The sequence below is a fragment of the Panthera pardus genome, unplaced genomic scaffold, assembly GCF_024362965.1.
Source record: "Panthera pardus isolate Hobbes unplaced genomic scaffold, ASM2436296v1 HiC_scaffold_2, whole genome shotgun sequence".
NCBI classification, from domain to species: Eukaryota; Metazoa; Chordata; class Mammalia; order Carnivora; family Felidae; genus Panthera; species Panthera pardus.
The window spans coordinates 47,880,281-47,899,416 of record NW_026526765.1 but is presented as its reverse complement, the minus strand read 5'-3'; the positions used below and the strand labels follow the sequence as shown (position 1 = coordinate 47,899,416).

Below are 19,136 nucleotides of genomic sequence, written 5' to 3'. Positions count from 1 at the left end.
ATCTAGGTTGCTTTCATTTGGGGCCATTATGAATAAAGCTTCTATGAACATGTGTGTTCAGGCTTTTTGTGTTAACACCTTACTTGGCCCCTCACACCTTACACTGGCCTGCATCCCTTCACAGAAACCCTGGGAGTGGGTTGAGTGCTCTCACTACAGGTCATCGTATGGAGACACAGCACATCCCTCCCAGCCCCAAGTAGCAGTGTCTTCTTTACTCTGCCCTACTTACTGGATTTAGGACAGAATAGTATGAGAGGTGAATACACAGGAGCTTAAGTGATCATAAGCACTATGCAAAGGATACTTCAGAGAACATATTTCCAGCACCTACTACTATAGTGACTGGAGCCAGTTAAGCACTCAGTGGATGTCTGTGAACGAGGGAAGGCACATTTGAGAATGTGCTTCCTCAACAGACAAACTGGAAATTTCTTAATTTAATAATTGATGAATGTTAAATTCTTAGGGGTAAGAATAAATGATTCTGTAAAAGAGAGAAGAATGGAAGGAAGTGTTAGGAAAGTTTTTTAAAGAAGGAAACTTTGGAATGGACAGCAGTGTGGAGCTGACCTATGGTTTTGTCCTAGCTACTCCCTCCCTCCATCTATATCTCACAATCTATGAATACATGTTCTCTGTAAGCCCACAATGAGTCAGTCACCCTCCATGTTAATGTGGTAAGGAAACAAAAAATTGTTATTTACCACAGCTTCTTAACAAAACTTTCTCTAATACTGGAATTAAGTTGAATCACTGTAAATCAACTTTCTGAATAATTGATTTTCTGATCCATTAGATAAATAATTAAGGACACTTTCCATCTCCCCAAAAAGTTTTGATCTTATGATGCATCTCCAATGGCCAGTTAGCTATGAACTCATCAGGGTCACTGAGAAGAATGTCTGTTTCTCAAATGTTTCAAATTTCCAACTTTCAGCTGATCTCAACCTCTCAATGGTCTGCTAAGTAATTGGTTCCGTTTTCCCTTAAATACAATTGACTTTATATTTGTCATCTTATGCTGCCTCTCACAGTGAAACAACTTTGGTGAAATATCATAAACCCATTTTAAGGTGACTCTTCTTCATTAGTTTTTACAGAATCAATAATTTAGTGAAATAACTAGAGCCAACAATTCTCATCTAAGAGCAAATTATTTCTTCTCCAACTTCACAAATATGAGTATCTACCAGCGACTCTAAACATACCCAGAGTGAAGAATCAACAATTTGTTGTCATTTTGTGTGTGTGTGTGTGTGTGTGTGTGTGTGTCAACTGGCCGCTGATTAATAGTTTGGTAAAATATAATGAACATGAATTATAAGGAAAAGGAAAATTAAGAAATAAGACAAAGGTCCATAAAACCTAAGTCTCAATACTTCACCATATTAAATGAACTAAAAAGCCCTCTGTCAAATTGGTCTGGAAGTTTCTAAGCACTTACTCTCAATTTCGGCCCTTATCTCATCCGGGATGAGTAACAATCACCACAGCCTGGTGCCAGTCTGCAGACCATACTCGGTGTGGCACTGGTCTATCTGACCCCATCTCACACCTAATTACATATTGGCTTTTTCTCATTCTCTAAGACTTCATGCATTTGCATGTATCTCTAGGTCAAAGACAATGTTTTCTATTTTGTTAGCATCTCCCAAAGCATCCACCTGATAGAGCTTAATAAATTCTTATCGATCAACAGAAGACAGCTTATTCTACTCTTTTGATTCCCTCCTCTGCTTTTCTCCCCTATTATATTCTCTTTGAATATAATTCATTTTAAATCCTTTTTGGAAGGAGGCACATGTTGCAAACTGGTGGCCTGCAGGCTAGATATGGACAATAATTGAGTTTGTTTGTCCCACAGATCTATTAAAAGTCAGCCTTTAACTTATCAAAAAGGCGCCATGTGGGGCTGCACCTTCCAGACTGCGTGAGCTTCTCAAGTTCCCCACGACCTTACTTGGTTCATCCAGTTATTAAAGTTACCTGCGTGGAACCTTTAGCCTTTTGAAATCGCAACACCCCACATTAATAAAATTGAGGTCAATGAACCTTACAGAACACAAATAAAGAACAAACAAAAGAGCCCCCAATACACTACTACAGAAGCTTGTGTCTCTAACAGTGCATAGGACCAAAGCATTTTGTTACCCCATTCAAAGCTCACAAGACCACACGAGAGGAGGAGATAAGGTAATTGTTTCCATTCATCAGCAAGAAAGCTGAGGCTCAAAGGATAAGTAACTTTTTTCAGACTTCACAGCAAGCAGGCTAAAAAGCCTGTGGACTCAGAGCCAGTGTCTCTAGGCCGCACTACACTGCACACTCATGAACTAGTCGCAGTGGTTTTCTTTCCTAAGCATTTTCCATACACATGGCCATAAAACTTTTTTTTTCTAATGTACACAAATCTGTTTTTACAAGTATCCATTCAACATTCACAGCAGATCTGTGATAGCAATTTGGGGGGTTTTGTTTGTTTATTTATTTTTTGTTTTTGTTTTTGTTTTTTAGCTTCATACTAATCAGATTCTTTTTCACAACAATTCTCATCCACTATTTTATGCTATACTGTTCTCCAGTGCACTAACCAAATCTGATCCTTTATTTTGATCCAAATCAAAGATGCTCCGCTGGAATGGTTCCAGGAACGGGTGATGTCCTCAAAGAGGCCTCACATTTTCATTTTTTTTTTTTTGTTTTTTTTTTGTTGAAAACTCTTCTAGGCTGTCATTTGGAATGCCTTTGGCCCAAAAGAAACGTCACCTTCCTGACAGACCAAACCTCAGCATCTCACTCAAAAAAACTTAGGAAATCACTGATCAGAAATTCTTCCATAAGCCTATTATCACAGCAAAAGAAGCAACTCCAAATTCCCATTAATAACCCTCCAGAGTAGATTGTAGGACACTAATACTTTGGGATCATAACACATGGACCATCAAACCATAGTTGAGCTCCAGCCTAAATAAGGTCTCTTGACTCTCTATAGTCTTGATGAGGGGGAAGGGGATGGGGGGGTCACTTTAGCATGTGGAAAAACATGGCTATGCACATCTTATTAGAAAAGTGTGCAGCTCTACAGGGTAACCACCATCTCTATGTGGCTGTTTAAATTTAAATTAGTATTAGATAAGGTTAAAAATATAGTTCCTAGCCACATCTCAAACACTCTGTAGTGATAAGGGGCAATGTCACATGAAGTCTGGCCTTGGCCTGATCCAAAGGGAGCCGGAACCACAGGGCCCAGCCTCATGTGGGTACAGACAGCGGGGCAGTTTCGAGCCTAAGCTGCTGACATGCCTGGGAGATGGATCCCTCATCCAGTGGAGAATCTAGGTTCTAGGACTCTCTACTACAGAAGGCTACAGGTTGTATTCTTTCACCAAATAAAACCGACAAAAACATAGCATCGCAAGGAAAATAATGAGCACGTAAAATCATTCCTCTTCTTCTCCATGAACATTTCCTTCTACTAGTGGGAACTTTACCGGTTCCCAACTTCCCCACCTGACTGTAATCTCCCAGAGGCAGGAGCTGCTCTTTTGTACCATGTATCTCCGGCATCTGGCACGTGTTAGGTGCTCACTAAATATTTACAGAATGAGTACTGAATTTAACAACTATCTTTAAAAGCGTTACAATTAAGGTGAGCACAGATCCTGTTTTGCCACCTCCATTCTAGTTTATGCCAGTTGCTCTACTGTAGTTATTAACAGAATTCCCCCTTCTTTTCAAAAGAGCTGTAGTTCGTTTTACACATTTTGTGGTCCTTCTAGTTTAAAGGACCGCTAGTCAAGGTGCCAGGACAACCGTGAGAAGAGGCTGAGTGACTTCAGTAGCTACTTCTGTTAACTTTCTCAGTGTGCCCATACATCAGACATTTGTCAGTGCAGGTTCTCCCTTTAGAGATAAAATGTTTACATTTTACTAAAAAATGGTTTTTTTTTTTTAAATTGGCTCATAAGTGCATTCATTGTATTTCTGGTTATAACCTTTTTTTTTTTGTATTGGGAGGGGGAGCCCTCAAAATGAATATACACTTAGCAACATACACTGATAATCAAGTTGTATGGCTAAAATGATCCACTGGTATCATTAACTTCAGGTGGTGCCAAAGTTAACTACTGGAGGCTAAGAACTCACTAGAGCAGAAATGACTGTCCTTGCACTAAACCCAAAGGAGTAATACAACAAACTAAATGAGGTTTGCCTGCAGTGTATAATAGGACACACACTGATCTTGCCTGATTTCCCAGTACATCATGGGGAAGAAAATATTACTCATATTTTAATCAATTAGTGATCTGCAAATTTCTGGGTAGGGGCAGAGAGCATAGGAAGGACATATTTTAAAGATAGTATCAGTCAACATTTGCTCCTTTATAATCTTTTATAATCATTTTCTAAAATGAACTTTCTTCCAAGAAGGGGGTTGGGTGTATTATCGTGTCAACAAGCATGTCTTTTTTTTTTTTTCCACAAGAGAGAAACATTTCACACCATGTTTCTGCCTTATGCACCAAATTGTGTGTTTACTTCAAGACACATTTGATGAGAAGGTGAGATAGAATAGACTGATTTAATGAAAACCTCTCTCTTCCTCTCCAGATTTCCTAATTTCCCTAATAGAAGAAATAGAGGAGAGACCATTGAACTCTCTGATTTATGAAGCATTCAGGAAAATAAAATACCTCACACAAAACAGTATCTAATTTATAATCATGTTATCTGAAGAACCTCCAGCTTTCTAATGAACTTTTACATAATAAATTCATGGTCATCAAAATCCTTAAGACTGAATTATTTAATTACATTGGTTTCCAGCAGAGGACAGACTGTTGCACTCTAACCTAAATTATCTGTAGAGGAGAGAAGAGTTGTTTCTTTCATTAAGAAGTAAAGTTAATTCATAATCAATAGAAGAAATCTACCTTTGACAAAGCTCTGAGCTACATTTGTGCTCAGCAATTACATATTTACACATGGCTGTATTTCTCTAGTCCCATTTCCTTACTTCCCTATCACAAAGTAGCTTATAGAGATAACAAGCCAAAGAGTCAAATACATTTTAAGATATGGATAACCATGTTCTCTTGCTGGCTCATTTTTGTTTTTGTTGTGTTTTTTTTTTTTTTTAATCTGATATAAGTCATCCAAGAGTTACATGGTACAACATGATTGATCTTCTGCCAGAGAATAAAAGCTGTGCACCAAGTGACATTATCAAGCCCAGGTCAACTAGGCCATATGCACAGTCATCTCAATTTGATTTGCAGTAGTGGCCCCATGTTCTTTTTCCAAACTGTATGCTTCAGTCACTGCCAGTGATAGTTCCTCTATGTCATTCAATGTTTTCTCTATGTAAAACCTACCAGAGAGGGCTAGGGAGGGGAAAGGCTATGTGTTGTCAAGGTAGAGACTTTGGTTTATAAACAGTTCTCGCTGGTATTATAGAAAAATCTAGTCAGATCCATAAATCTCCATTATCAGATATGAGTTATCCACTGGTAAAATATACCCACCTGTTCTTATATCAGAACTCTTGTGGAAGTGAGAGAAAGATCAAGTATAGGTGGTGACCGAAGGGACCAGACTATGATAACCCCACCTGGTTCGTCCATCTCTTGGCTTTGTTCCTCTCCAAAAGGCATTATACTCAGATCCCACGTGGTAGCACTGTGGCTTCCAGAAGCGCTATAATAACATTTGCCCAGGTCTAAACCCAGCAGAGATGTAGGAGTTAAAGTAATCTAGCAAGAGTCTACAAATGGTCACTGATTGACCATATTCTCATCTATGAGCCAATCACTGAAGCAAATAGAATCAAATCTGTGATTGTGGCAGCCAGACCTGAGTGCCATGTTCATATTAACCTCATGAACCAAAAGCACAGATAGGATGTTTTTATAAAGCAAAATCAAGTATTAGTACAAAAATTGGTAACTGACGCTGGAGACACTCTATAAATGTATCACACTTCAGATCTGAGGAAAGTTTTCTTACACCTAAATCATTGTTTTCTTACCCCTAAATCACATGTTCAGTCATCTTTTTTTTTTTTTGATAATACCAAATACCAGAAATTATTACTGAAAATCCCCCCCCCCCCACAAATTAATATATCAGTCTTTTAGATTAAATGAAGATGCTCATTGATAGGGACACTTAAACTATGACTGTTTTTTTGAAAGAATTTATATTAGGTCAGATTCTTCAAGAGAAGTTGTAGATGTAAGAATAGAAGTAGTCCTAATCACTTGGAAGATCCTTGAAAGCACTCCTTTGAATCCTGGAACTCAACAAGATTTCTATTCAATGGACACTCGACTCTGCACATGCTTAGGACTAAAAAGTATCTAGTGCTAGGATTGCCAAATAATACAGGAGGCTGTTAAGCTGGAATTTCAAACAACTAATGACTATGGTTTTGTATAAAGATGATCCAAATATTCCATGGGCCACAGCTATTCTAATATATATGTAGATATATGTTGTACCTTTGAAATTCTAATGTAATTGAGTGGCCTGAATTGTATTTGCTAAATTTGGCTTATCTATCTGCTATCCATAAGTACCATTCCCTTTTTGGATTATTCTGACAATTTAAAAGTTCTTCCTTATGCCAAGGCTTAAAATTCCAGAAAGTACTTCTAGCTATCAAAATGAATTCTCTTCAAATATTGTCCTCATTAAGTGTTACAACAGTATTATTATTATTATTTTCAAGCTGTGTAGCACAGTGCAAAGTTGTAATGATACCCCCATGGGGGAGGTGGGGTGGGACACTACTGGGTTGGGCTCATGCCTCCCATCTATGATTCTGCTTTAATCTAGGATATTAATTTAAGCTCCTGGTTTAGAATTTAAATTTAAATTTTATTATAAAAATGTGGGTTAAGAGAATAAAAAGACAAGCCACAGTCTCAGAGAAAATATTTGCACAACACCTGCTTCATAAAATAGTGGACTCCAACATACACAAATAACTCTTAAAACTCAACAAGAAAACAGACGAGCCGGGGCACCTGGGTGGCTCCGTCGGTTAAGCATCCAACTTTGGCTCAGGTCATGATCTCATGGTTTGTGAGTTCAAGCCCCATGTTGGGCTCTGTGCTGACAAGTTGGAGCCCAGAGCCTGCTTCCGATTCTGTGTCTCCCTCTCTCTCTACTCCTCCTCCTCACACTCTGTCTCTCTCTTTCTTTCTCAAAAATAAATAAACATTTAAAAAAATCTTAGAATAAAAAGAAAACAGACAAGCCAATTATATTAATATTGTATTACATATTTTAAAGTTGCTAAGATAGATGTTGAAAGTTCTCATCACAAGAAAGATTTTTCTTTCTTTGTTTTTAATTTTTTTTAACGTTTATTTATTTTTGAGACAGAGAAAGACAGAGCATGAACGGGGGAGGGGCAGAAAGACAGGGAGACACAGAATTGGAAGCAGGCTCCAGGCTCTGAGCCATCAGCCCAGAGCCCGACGCGGGGCTTGAACTCACGGACCGCGAGATCGCAACCTGAGCTGAAGTCAGACGCTTAACCGACTGAGCCACCCAGGCGCCCCAAGAAAGATTTTTCTAACTATGTGAGGTAGCATGTGTTAACTAGACTTACTGTGATCATTTCATGACATATACAAATATTGAATCACTATCTTCTACACACCTAAAACTAATATAATGTTATATGTGAAGTACATATATGAATTTATGTTTACAAATACACAAATTTGCAAGTATATAGATGTAATATTTATATCATATATAATAAGACACACATGTATCAATATGACATATCTCATATGGAAAGTAAATGAATATAATATTTATATGTAATATAAATAATAGTACTATATGTATAGAAGGAAAATGGACAAACCAAGTAAAAACTGGGCAAAAAACATGTACATCGAGCTCACTAAAGAAGACCTGCAAATAGTAAATAATCATATGAAAAGACACTCAGCATCATATGTCATTAGAGAACTGCAAACTGAAACAGCAATGAGATGCCATGGAACATTTATTAGAATGGCTAAAATCCAAAACATTGAGGACACCAAATGCTGGGAAGGATATGGGGCAATAGGAACACTCACACATTGCTGTCAGGAATGCAAAATGGCACAGTTTCACAATTTTTTGCCAATATTTCTGGTCGAACAAACACACTTGCCTTTGGAAACTTAAGCAACTACTTCTAAACTCCTTTGAATCAGGGTAATGTGTTATTATCTGACTGAACCAAAACACAGACACATGTTCCTTTTAGGTGCACATAAATGTTGACACTCTAAAATTATTGTTTCCAATTTCCATTCCTCTCAATTTCTTGCATCTATCAATGCTCTGACTTGATTTAAGTTGAATAAATTATCTGAAGCACCTGTAAACGCTTTCTAAACTTTCTTTTTCCCTTCACTAGTATTAAATACCGTAGCTTTTTAATGTTTGTCTCTTGAACACACCCTTGCTCATCAACAGTGGCACCTGAAGTAAGTGGAAATCCATACACAGAATAACTGACAGTCAAGTTATGGTTGGAGCATTCCCATTATGCTGTTTAATTACTGGAAGTTATAGGAGCTTTCAAATGTAACATTTATTACTCTGTTTTATGATACTTTATTACAAAGGCATTGCACAAATAACTGCCCTTCTCTGAATAAAATCTGGAGAGCAAATCTTAGCATTTTACATAGACAATGGATATAGCCTATATTCATTTTTCCTATGGGCTATTTTTATATTTGGCCACAAATTTTTCCATGCTTCCATTAGGATAGGCAAAATAAATTGTAATTGATCAAGCTTTCTCTGGTTTCCTGTTGTCAGGAGGATATTCCTATGATCCTCCAAAGAGGGAAAACAATGCATCAAAGAAGTCCTTTCAGGCAATCCCATACCAGTTCTTCATCTCCAGCTATGATACATCAGAGATGAGTTAAAAGGCCTTTATTTTGTGTAAAGAGACAATTCCTGTATCTTTGTCTTTATATTTTTCTGATGGGATAAATGGTCCTTTTAATAGGAGAGAAAACACTGGGGATCTAGGGAAATGTACAGGAAGAGCCCCAGACAATATTACTCAATAAATATACATGGAGTGAAGTGCGAATAAAGGCAATACAAAGTCCCAGAACTGCCTAAAATAAAACGTGGCATATTTATTATAGGAGATACTAATAGGCATGCTAATATACTCAGAAGGAGCTACGATTCCATTAGGCTTTCAGAGTCTGCCAAATCATCCCAGGTTTGGAATATGTAGAGACCTAATGATACATGCTGTATATGTCAGTCACAACACAGCTTGTATAAGTTAAAGAAACAGTTTGTTGCCATTCGTTTCTCAGAGAAGCAGAGTTACTAATGTTAAATCCTCAGATGGAATGTGAAAGACTCACCAGTATCAGATGGGTTGTTAAATAGTGACCTCGAAAGAAGTAGAACAAGAATCCATGGGTAAACACATAGAGATGGGTTTCTGCTTCAATTTTAGGCATCTGTCCAACAGTTGAAACTGAGGGTGAAATTGTTTTTAGAAACAGGTATTTGAGGTGCTTAAGCAGAGATACTTAAGATGCTAACGGGTTTCACTCATTGGATTGTTGTTTCATCTAAGACAGTTCTAATCTGTTGTTAGTGATCTTAAAAAATCATGAATACTTAAGTTAATGGTGGCAAAGCTGAGGATTTTAAATGGAGGCTTATGGAGGTTTTAAAGAAAATTTCTGGGTACATTCTACTAACTTTAAATGTAGACTAATGTTGGCTCTCCTCTTGGTTTTCATTTTTCTTGGTAGAACTGTTTGAAATACTCACTCTTCTTATTAGCCAAGATTAGGGGACTGACTTTTTCTGTTGCCCAATCTTATGCTCTAATGGCTACTGGCATTGCCTCTGAGGGGCATTCCTAAAGCTCCCAATAGTGCCTCTGAAGTTCATTACTGAAGCTATACCTTAAGCTGTCAAGAAAAGACAAGGATACCTCAGAAGCCCAACACAGGAGGTTGATGGTGATCTATGAGACCTGGAATGGGGAATAGTAAAACAGTCAAGTTCTAAAGCAATCCTTGCTTCCTCCTGATTGGCATGTCTGAATGGTACACAATTCCTGCTCTCACCAAACAAACTTAAGCCAGCAATTTGGGTTACCGTGGTACTAACCTTCTTCTCAACTCTGTGAATCTACAGCTCTTGTACCTTTTCTCATGGATCTAGTTTCTAACTCTTAGTCCAAATTATCAAGATAATCTGAGAAGCTAATCCTGGGTTAGTAAATCTTCTAGTCCAATAAACTTTCCCAAGTTTACCTTGTATTCGATATTAATAATGGGTTCCCAGAACCCACCTTTCAACAAAGTATGGAAGAGAATTTCCAAGGAAATGGCCTCAGTTCTATCAATTATTGCTAAGTCTAACCATCAGCAACCACCTACTAGTTTCTTCTCAGATATCATGGTGGCTTCTTCTTCTCATTGTGTTCCAAACCAAATTCATTACCCTTCCTTTCTATAATTTTTCCTGTATCTTTCCTACTGAAACAACCCCTCTTCCAAGCTACTTATTTCCTTGTCTATCCTCAATAATTTCCACTCAAAACTTCAAATTCAGCTTGACTTCTGTTTTTCTCAGGACAGATTGTACACAGCTGATTACTTTTATGCAATGTATACGCATAAGCTGATATTTATACTTTAAGAAATATTTATATATCCCAATACCTTGTATGAGTATTACGAGTATTGATAATACAGGTGATAATAAGTAACTGTGCTGGGCTTACACAACTATTTACTTGACCACTAAACATTTACTAAGCTACACACTACACATACTACAAGCCCATCACTATGCAAAGTACTGGAGATAAAACAAGTGAATGTTGCTGCTTATACCCTGATTGCAGTACTTGTATTTGAAATCATTTCAAATAAGTGTCCTAAATGCCTAACAGCTTACCATTTATTTTCCTTATCAAAGTAGAAATCATTCAACTGGGTAAATCAGGTGGTATAAGTGTTACTTTTCCACAAAACTTAGGCAAACTCTTGAGTAAACAGATGAGAGAGTCTCTCCTAGCTTTCTACTTTCCTTATATCATCTATCAGAATGGCTAAAATTAACAACACAAGAAACAACAGGTGTTGGCGAGATGCAGAGAAAGGGGAACCCTCTTGCACTGCTGGTGGGAATGTAAACTCATGCAGCCAATCTGGAGTATGGAGGTTCCTCAAGAAACTAAAAATGAGAACTACCCTACGATCCAGCAATTGTACTATTAGATATTTACCCAAAGGACACAAAAATACAGATTCAAAGAGGTACATGATCCCCAATGTACAGCATTATGAACAATAGCCAAACTTTGGAGAGAGCCCAAATGTCCATAGACTAATGAATGGATAAAGAAGATGTGGTATATATAAACAATGGAATATGACTAAGCTATCAGAAAAATTAAATCTTGCCATTTGCAATGACATAGATGGATCTAGGATGTATTCTGCTTAGTGAAATAAGTCAATCAGACAAAGACAACTATCATATGATTTCACTCATGTGGACTTTAAGAAACAAAACACGTTAACATATAGGAAGGAGAGGGAAAAGAGAAGAAAGGGAAACAAACCATAAGAGACTCTTAACAATAGAGAACAAATGAAGGGTTGATGAAGGGAGGTGGGTGGCAGATGGGTTACATGGGCGATGGGTATTATGGAGAACACTTGGAACACTTGTTATGATGAGCACTGGGTCCTGTATGTAAGTGATGAATCACTGAATTCTACTCCTGAAACCAATGTTGCACCATATGTTAACTACCTGAAATATAAATAATCAAAAATAAAAATCAATTAAAAGACTGAGGCAAACTCTTTTGAGTAAAAAGATTAGAGAGTCTCTCCTGGCTTTCCAGTTTTCTTTTATCATTTGTGCTCTTCTCCCTGTTTTTGTGTCTCAATTGAAAATTATCTTCTGTCAGTTATAGTAAATACTGATTCTCAATCTCTTTATTTCAGTAGAAATATAAATGACACCACTGAAAAAATCAAAACTCAAATTGTGTTTTGAAACTATAGGAAAATTTGGCATCCATTCTCTTAACAAACTGTTGATTTCTGGTCTAGCAATAGCAGCAAGCACATAGAATGCTGAGTAAGAGGTCCTGAAGACAAAATTAAGAGAGACTCAAAATGTCATTTCATGGCACCGTATATTCTAGTTTAGATTTTCAAAGGGCAGTGTGCATTCTTTAGTATTTACTGGGATATATGATTGTAATTCTAATGATAATAAAAGTAATAGTCTTTTCGGCAGATTGTGCTAATAAGAGTTTTTCTGTCATCTCATATGTTTAGAAAATACCCTATTAATCTTCACAGTGTGACATTTTTATGTGTGGTAAGTAATTAATATTTTAAGGCAGATTGATAGCTAGATTGCTTACCACTGAGGAATATTTTCAGTCAAGAGAGAGTTATTTTACTAAAGTTGAACTTCACTAAAGTTGAACAAGCTCTGAACTGTGAAACACCAAGGTTAAAAAAAAAAAAAAAAAAAAAAGCAAACTGTCACCTTTGACACCTAGCTAGCACTGGATTGGTTTCTAGTGGCTTTAAAAGGCTTGCATGGGAAGTTATCAATTAAGTGGTCAATGATTAAGATAATTTCACAGAAATGATAAAACAAAGAGGTTAAGTGACTTGCTCACTAAAAGTGAAAAAGCCTAACATAAAATTTAACTTATCCTTATATTCTTATTTTCTGGTTTAAATGATAACTCAGGGGATTTCTACCAAGAGGTGAAGTCGTGCAGATTTTTTGTTTTGTCTGGTTTTTGCTTGATAACAATATTTTCCCCAAAGTGATTTCTGTGGTTAATTTGAGTTAGACTAGTTACAACAAGACCTACTGGTTCTTATAAAACTGCCATTTCACGAAATGAAAATGTAGCCAATTGGGACTAAAATATAATTTGGAAATAAATCTCATTGGAATGTAGTTGTTATTAATAATGATGATAAGGTCATGTTGGGACACTAAAAACCTATCTGTGCTTCTGATAGTTTGTATCCTTGTTTTTAGGCTCAAATACCTCCCTCTTTTGTCTGGGACACTATTCTTCATGTTTTGTCCACTTTAAAAGGTAATTGAAGAATAATGGTTGTCTCCGGGGTAGGTCACCATCAGAAAGTTAATCATGACATAGAATGCCAAATTTTTAAGAGAACAGATCTGGGTCTGAGTGATGAAAATTGAACCTTGGCCCTACCATTTACTGGCTGTGTAATGTTGGACACATGTCTCTAACCTTCCTAAACCTCAGTGTTGCCATCTATACACTGGGGGTGAAAACTGTACATATATAGACTGAACAAACCAATGCAGATGAAACAGCACAGTGCCTATTTTATAGTAAGTGAGCAATCAACAAAAGAGAACTGTTATCATGTTAACACAAATTCATAACTTCTCTATGTTGACATTTGTTATAAAAACCCAGAATTGAAAGAAGATATGGATCATAATTGGATTCATTAATTTATGCACCAATTTTAATTTTCCCTTCATTGGATGCATACCTTATCACATATGTTGATTTATCTAAAAAGACATGCCCTGTTGTGATTACTGTTCCATTTGTGGCTGTCCTTGGACAGAAAGCAACTGTCACACAATCTACATCCTGCTGCTTTGTTGTCACGTTAGCCACAAGCCAGTCATGTCATTTAGGTTCCCCCTCTGCATTCAATCTGTCACCACATCCTGCTGTTCACTCTTCCATGGCATCACTAATGTCAGCCCCATGCTCTCCATTCTTGGAAACACAGCATTCCAGCCATTGTCTGCACAAACAAAATCCAACTTATTTCCCAGGATTCTACCTCACTGCATCAACTATTTCTTTAGAAAATCAACAGGTCCAAAGTCTTGTCCAATTTATGAAATCCTGCACTATAAGCTTTCAATTCAAACCATGAGCAAACAAAAACCACGTACTCACTTCCCCCAACAGTCTCATTTTGGAATTCTGGGTATTGTTCTCCTATGTTAAACCAACACCAGGGTAACTCTGTTTGCTTATACAATATTATCGATCTCTCATAGAACTAGTTCTACATAGTCCCATCCTTCTCAGCACCCATGCAACAATCTCCATTGATCACCTAAGAAAATTCAACTTCTTCAGAGGCTATCTATCCAAATGGCCCTGAGTTTTCACAATCCTATATTGTGAATGCTATTACTTTCAGTCCAAAGAGTCAAAATTAGTTACTTCCCATAAACTTTATCAACTCTTCCTGCCTCATCTGATAAAACTTATACATTCAAAGTAAGAAGAAACTGCCCATTGCCTACCACTTACTCCCTCTTTACATTCTTCCAAATAAATACAAGGACTAATTTCATAGTTTTAAACTGATAAGAACAGATACTACACGTGATCTTAGCCAAAAGGCCGAGAAGCGATTAATTTCATAGCTATAATAATTAGTTTATTATTTACATTGACAGCAATACATCTTCATAATAGTACATGGGAAGATTGGAGGTTGCTGGTGAAGGTTGACCAGGGAGGCATATCAGAATCTTCAAGATGGAATACGCCCACTAAAAATACAAGTAAAACATGATTGACAAGAAGGGTTACCTAAATGGTGCTTTATTTTTCATACTAAGTAGAAAAAAATATTTTAAGCAGATGCACCCAACAATTTTCAAAGCAATCAAATAATGTATAGTTTTTGCTACTTCTGTCTCTTTAAAAGTCAAATAACTGTCCAGTGACTGATGAATGGATAAAGAAGATGTGTGTGCGCACACACACACACACACACACACTAGAATATCATTCAGCAATCAAAAAGAATTAAATCTTGCCATTTGCAACAACGTGGATGGAACTAGAGTGTATTACGCTAAGTGAAACAAGTCAGAGCAAGACAAATATCATGCGATTTCACTCATTTGTAGAATGTAAGAAACAAAACAGATGAACAAAGTAGAAAGGAAGGAAAAATAATATGAAAAGAGAGAGGGAGGCAAACCATAAGAGACTCTTAAATACAGGAACAAACTGGAGGGGTGTTTAGTGGAGGGACAGTCTAAATGAGTGATGGGCATTAAGGAGGGCACTTGTTGGGATGAGCACTGGGTATTTTACGTAAGTCTTGAATCACTCGGTTCTACTCCTGAAACCAATACTACACTATATGCTAACTAATTTGAATTTAAATGAATAAATATTTAAAAAATAAATACTTGAGGTCTTAAAAAAATAAAAGTCAAATAACTATCTTCTTCCTGCTCTAGTATGTTTTTAAAAATACATTATTATGTTATTTGCTTTGAAACTTCAATGAACATTCAAAGGAGAGCAGTCCATTTTTATGCTCCATAAGAAGATGTGAGATTTGTAAAAATTTCAGAAAAACAAGTCCAGAATGAATCCCATTTCAAAAGCTAACCATTTTACTTCACTCAAGGGTTCTTTAAAGTACCAACTTCTACCTGAAATTATTTATTACCAAAAAAATCAAATGTACCTCACCTCCTACAGAATAAAAACCAATAGATGATGTTGAGTATAAGAACTTGTTAAAACTTGCCTCTCTCTTCCTTGAAAAGAAAATATTAACAAATTCAACAGAGTAACTAGCATAAGGTGAATTCTCTACATGTAGGAATCTCAAAAAGTAGAAATTGTTAATATTTCCTCTGTCTCAACCCATAAACACTTGCAAATACTTAAAATGTGGAATCTTAGCAGTGGATAGAACTTTAGAAATCGTCTAGAACAATACCTTTGTTCCCATGAGAACCTTTTCTACTTGACTTTTGTCTGCAGTCTGAGAACAGTTGTTTCCAATGACAGTGAGTTCATTCGTCCTGGAAGAAGCCTCGTCATTTTCTTAAATGAAAGTATCAGAACTGAAACTTTCATGCTTACATCTATTCATTGGTTCTAACTAGGCCATATGGAGCCATGAAAAATGAGCTCATCCATTTCACCATCATAGATCCTACAACAATTCCATTTCATACACATTTCAAAGTCTTCAGTTCTCTAAGCTGCCAATTGTTCCAACCATTCTTGTTGAGAAAATGAGAGGAGTTAAAATAATGAGGCTGAAAATCAGTCTGATCGAGCTCTCAGTACCAGCCCTGTCCTACATGAGTTGCAGGTCCTTGGGCAAGATATTTAATCTCTATGAAACTTGTTTTCATCTGGGAATAACACCATTTAATTCACAAATTTTGTTATTAAGATTAGTAGATCCTGTATGTAATTTGCTTAAAACACACAAAAACTTGGAAGAAAGCGTTGATATTTTCATAATGGTTTTGTTTTACCATCGTCTCTTGGGATGTACTTCCCTATAAGCTGATAAATCTCCAAAAATAAATGAGTCTAATAAACATAATAAAATTCCTATTATTATTGAGATTACTACAGTTAGATACCCAGTCTACCATTCGTACTATCACGTACTAACAATTTAAGAAACAATTCTATTTTCTGATTATTTTCAATACATACTTCATGCCTGTATCTGAAGTTTTTGATTTATAGTGATAAAAATCACAAAAAGCTGGTCTACTTGATAGACTCTATTGGACACACGAGTAAATTAAATAACATCAGGACATGTTAAGATTTAAGCACACGCAAACATGCACAATATCAAAATGGAACAAACTCCCTTATCTAGCTAATACTCTGAGGTATGAATCGGAAATCTAAGGTACAGATTCTGTGGCAAAACTCCAAAAATATGTATTCATAAAGGCCGAGCTTTGCAAAGCAAATAACAAAACCAGAAATGTTCCTTCTTCTCCAAACCTTGAATTACCATGACAGCTCCAGTATGTGTGAATTCTCAAATACTTATAAAAATGATACCAGATTTTAACTGAAGGCAGAAATATGTGAATATTTATTTTGTCCTATATTTTTGTCTCCAGAATTCATTGAAAATCTGTAGAAGAATAGAAGCAGCCTAAGATTTCAAACATGGTAATCCTACCCCTGGGAATTTAAAGACAAAGATCGTGTGCTAAAATGGCAGTGTTACACTCTCCAGTTCCATCCACGTTGCTACAAAACCAGAGAGTGTTATGCTAAGTGAAATAAGTCATAGAGAGAAAGACAGATACCATATGTTTTCACTCTTATGTGGATCCTGAGAAATTTAACAGAAGACCATGGGGGAGGGGAAGAAAAAAAAAGGGTAGAGAGGGAGGGGGCCAAAACATAAGAGACTCTTAAAAACTAAGAACAAACTGAGGGTTGATGGGGGGTGGGAGGGAGGGGAGGGTGGGTGATGGGTATTGAGGAGGGCACCTGTTGGGATGAGCACTGGGTGTTGTGTGGAAACCAATCTGATAATAAATTTCATTAAAAAAAATAAATAAATAAAAATAAAAACGAAATTAAAAAAAAATAGATAAAAATGAAATAAACTGGCAGCGTTGTTACCATAGCAAAATGTACATTAATTAACTTGGCATTTTGTGAATTGTACCTCTGCATGTTTTGATCTAAAATACTTCTCATATATAGGGTTAAAACTTTGAAAACTACAGAAGCAGACAAAATAATCAATTATTTCCACCATTACTAAATCTTATGGCTGGCCTTAGTTGTCATTATATCAACTAAGGTCTAGATGGCAGGAATGGTATTTGTAGCTCTATCACTAAGAGATAGCAACATAAATAAGGCTCTGGCTTCTATTTTTAGTTTGACCTCAATAAAGTATTACAGAGTTACAGCTGCTTCTCAATGATTTGATTAGCTATTCAAATCACAAGGTCTCATTTTAACAGACTTGGTGATCCTAAAGCATGTGTGAAGTGTTATGGTTTTTTTTAATGTGTAGGGATTATGCAAAAAAAATAAGATTCAGAATGCTTTTATGATACATTAACTCAGTTTAACTTGTATTCCAACTACCAGAATGGAAATTCTCTCTCAATTGAAGAAATTTGCATATATATGCACCCATACATACATTTATGTATGTGTTCACTTGTCTATGTATATCATCAGTGTGTTTAGCTTTTTAATTTTACCAAATTAACTTTTTAAATATTTTTACAGTACTTTCACAACTCTTATCTAATTTTATCCTTACTATGTATGCTCCTATATATGGAAGAGGTGAATAGATGTGAGTGCCCTTCAAAGATGAAGAAATTAAAGTAGATAAAGATCCAATACATTTCACCTGGTCACAAAGGAAGACACAGGTCTCTTGACCTACAGCTTTGGAAATCTCAACTAGATAGTATTTAAAAAGAGAGAAAAGAGGCAGCAAGAAAAAAAGAGAAAAGGAGGTAAGGAGAGAAGCAGATAGAGAGATAAAAAGAGTGAAAGAGGGAAAGAGACTCTACTCAGAAACATTTATATGATTGAAGTACATTTCTTCCTTGTGGCTATCTCATTTCTTTTGACCAAGCATCTATTTTAGGATAATGGCAAGACAAGACAGTGAATAAGTGTATCAGTGAGTGGACATGGGTGAATATACTACTTGGAAAACACTCTGCGAGGTCCTGTGGAATGAAGATGGAAATGTGAGTAGTTTAAATATAAAGACAGCATTGCATCTGTGACAACATGGATGGAACTTGAGGACACTGCGCTAAGTGAAATAAGTCAGAGAAAGAAAAATACTGCATCCTGTCACTTATACATTGAATCTGAAAGAGCTGAAGTCAGAGAGTAGAATAGTGGTTACCAGACACACAGAGGTAGGGGAAATGGGGAGATGTTGGTCAAAGATTACAAACTTCCAGTTATAAATAGGATAAGATCCGGGGATCTAATATACAGCATAGTGGTTATAGTTAATAATATTGTATTACATACTTGAAAGTTCCTAAGAAAATCATCTTAAATTTTCTCATAACCAATAAGAAATGGTAATTATTTGAAGTGACTGAGGTGTTAGCTAACGCTATGATGGTTATCTTTTCAAAATATATGTGTATTAAATCAACATGTGTATACACTATAAACTTACACAATGTTATATGTTAATCATATCTCAATGAAGCTGGTAAAAAATAGGACATAGTTCTTTTCTTTAATGAAATTTATGGTCTAATAGGCATAA

General features: G+C 36.3%; 1 protein-coding gene and 1 pseudogene across 1 annotated transcript in view; both read right to left on the bottom strand.

Annotated features, from left to right (window-relative positions):
- Positions 1-19,136, bottom strand: part of SGCD (sarcoglycan delta) — a 939,939-nt gene that overhangs the window by 452,305 nt on the left and 468,498 nt on the right. The window lies entirely within an intron of this gene.
- LOC128778492 (U2 spliceosomal RNA) lies at positions 14,388-14,485 on the bottom strand (annotated as a pseudogene).